Source organism: Petaurus breviceps, unplaced genomic scaffold (genome assembly GCF_028583685.1).
Source record: "Petaurus breviceps papuanus isolate PSGF00001 unplaced genomic scaffold, PetGlider_PUasm1.0 91133, whole genome shotgun sequence".
In the NCBI taxonomy this organism is placed as follows: domain Eukaryota; kingdom Metazoa; phylum Chordata; class Mammalia; order Diprotodontia; family Petauridae; genus Petaurus; species Petaurus breviceps.
The window spans coordinates 34,760,097-34,763,180 of record NW_027187419.1 but is presented as its reverse complement, the minus strand read 5'-3'; the positions used below and the strand labels follow the sequence as shown (position 1 = coordinate 34,763,180).

General features: G+C 38.8%; 1 pseudogene; it reads left to right on the top strand.

Annotated features, from left to right (window-relative positions):
- The first annotated feature begins 307 nt into the window (after window positions 1-307).
- On the top strand, window positions 308-840 carry LOC138154924 (tropomyosin alpha-3 chain pseudogene; annotated as a pseudogene).
- Window positions 841-3,084: the final 2,244 nt, after the last annotated feature.

Below are 3,084 nucleotides of genomic sequence, written 5' to 3'. Positions count from 1 at the left end.
GCACAAGAAGCATGAGACAGTACCCCTGTGCCTGAGAAGCGCAGATCAACTTTAAAAGTCAGGAAAAAAGGCAAACACCACGAAAAAAGCAACATGGAAACGCAAAGATCATAGATTCTTACTACAGAAAATCAAAACACAAATTCAGAAGAGGACAGGATTGTCAATCTATCTACATCTTAAGCCTCAAAGCAAGGATTTTAAATGTCAAATGGGGGGTAGAAGAAAGATTTAACAATCCCATTTAAAACACAATTGGAAAAAGTACACTGAAGAAAACAACTACTTAAAAAGTAAAATTGAGCAAATGGAAAAGGAGGTACAAAAGCATACTGTTAAGAAAATGATTAGAGTGAAAGTCATTGAAAACTGGACCTTGAAGGAGGAAGAGAAGATGGAGCTGCAAGAAATTCAGCTGAAAGAGGTCAAACACATCACAGAGGGAGTAGGCAGGAAGTAGGAGGAGGTGGCCTTCAATTGAGTGATCATTGAGGGGCACTTGGAGTACACAGAAGAGCAGATCAAGGTGCCTGAATCCCATTTCTGGGAGACAGATGGACCAGAACCTTAAGTGTCTGAATGCTGCTGAAGAAAAGTATTCTCAGAGAGAAGACATATATGAGGAGATAAACATTCTTACCAATAAACGCAAGGAGGCAGAGACCCATGCCAAGTTTTCTAAGAAATTGGTAGTCAAGCTAGAAATGACAACTGATGACTTGGAAGATAAACTGAAATGCACCAAAGAGGAGCAGCTCTGCACACAAAGGAAGCTGACCCAGATTCTGCTTGACCTGAATGAGATGTAGAAACCCCTTTCTCCCCAACCACACCCTGTCACTACTCCTTCTGCTGACTCTGACTCTCCTAGAGGCCAGCTTGCCTGACCTTTAAACTGAAGGCTGATCTTTACCCTGAAGGCTCCATTCTTCTCTGGGTCCTTGCTTACCTTTTCCCCACCATACCCCTACTTGCAACTCTCCATGTCAGTTTCACCAAACTGTCTTTGTGAGATCCCAGATGGACAAAGGGCTGAGAACTTTTAGGAACAAGATTTAAGGGAACATGAACACAATGCAATAGTGACTTTAAAAGCATGTTGTATGATAGATGCATTTTGTAATTACCTTTTGTTGTTGTTGTTGTTGTTGTAGCAATCATTTGTAAGACATTCCAGATAATTGCACAGCTCCTCAGATGTATTTAACCACTTTCCTTCCTTTTGGATGGTAAATCTTTCTACCTAAATAATGCCCCTGCTCTGTAGAAGAGGGAAAGAGGTATTATTAGCCTGCCCTACTGAGAGCTGAACATAGCTCAAGGAAAGACTCCACCAAGTGAAACCTCAGTGTTCTAAACCAACCACCAGACAAACCAGAAAGGTCATTCCAGAAAGAGTTTGCCAAAAAACAGTGCTATTCAGGTTTTCAGCATTAAGGTATCTTGGGGTGTTTTTTTCCTTTTCTTTCTTTCTCTCTTTTAAACATTTGCATCAGTAGCAAACAAGCAAATTAAACAAAGACCTGTCTGAGATGAAATTTAACTCTCCTCATTCACTCACAGAATGGATTATGTGCCCCCAAAGTTGGGGTGTTTACTCCTATTCCCACTTCACTTTCTTTGAAAACTAACATTTTTGCCACTGATTAGCCAAGTAAAATTCATCTCATTGCCCATTCCTGGGTATGAAACTGCTGCCTCTAAAAGTACCATCTCATTGTGTTTTCTAACACTCAGTGCTGTAGAAATCGTGAATAGTTTGTGTCCAATTTTTTTTTTCAATTTATATATATTATTTTTATCTTTTATTTCTCTTGGGTGGGGAGGACCAGGACCACCCCTACCCCCCCCACCTCCATGTGACTGTGAGTGCTCTCTGATTGCAGTCCATGGGCTACCAGTGTGCTGATTTTTTTTAATTCCTTTTTTTTGGATAGGTTTCTGTGAGGTTTGTGTTAGGTTTGCATCATGCAGCTTATTGGATTAAATGTACTCTCCTTTTAGTGTGGTCTATTTAGGAGCCAATCTGGAGAAAAAGGAACCAATAGTACAAGTGTTTCGATACTGAATATTGACAAAATGTCTTTTGAAATAAAAACCAGTCCCTCTAACTGCAGGGGAAAAAAGAATGAAAAAAAAAACAGAAGAAAACATAAAATACCTCATTAGGGAAAAATTTAAGAATTATTGGTCCACCTGAAAGCCATGATCAAAAAAAGAGCCTGGACATCATCTTTCAAGAAATCAAGAAAAACTACCCTGAGGTACTAGACCCAGAGGGCAAATTAGTCATCAAAAATGCAACTATCACCTCCTGAAAGATATCAAAAATTGAAAATACCAAGGAATATTGTAGCCAAATTTCAATATTATCAGGTCAAGGAGAAAATGCTGCAAGCTGCCAGAAAGGAAATTCAGATACCATGAATCTACAGTCAGGATTACACAGGACCTTGCAGCTTCTATATTAAAAGACTTCAGGGCTTGGAATATGATATTATGTAAGGCAAAGGAGTTTGGATTACAACAAAAGAACAACTACCCAGTGAAACTGAACATAAACTTTCAGGGGAGGAGATGGATATTCAATGAAATAGGGGACTTCTAGACTTTTCTGATGAAAAGATCAGAGCTCAAAGAAAACTTGATCTTCAACTACAGGACTCTAGAGAAGCATGAAAAGGCAAATAGGAAAGGAAAGAAAAAAATATTCAATGAGGGCAAACTGTTTGTATATGGGCAGATGATACTTACAACTCTTGAGAACTGTCATCTAGAAGGGAAATAGACAGAGGGGGGTAGGTTTAAGTTGACCTTGATGTAATGATTAAAAAAACCTAATTAAGTTGGAAAAAGTATTGTAATCAGAGAAGAGGAAAAGAGGAGGCAGAAATTGGTAAATAACATAACATGAAGAAGCACAAAGACATATAGTAGAGGCAAAGAAGGGAGGGAGATGGGCATTCTTTGAACTTTACTTTCATTGGATTTGTCTCAAAGAATGAATAACATACTCAGGTATAGAAATCTAACATGTTCTATGGTCAGTAGGAGAAGAAAGGGGCAATATAAGGGATGGAGGGA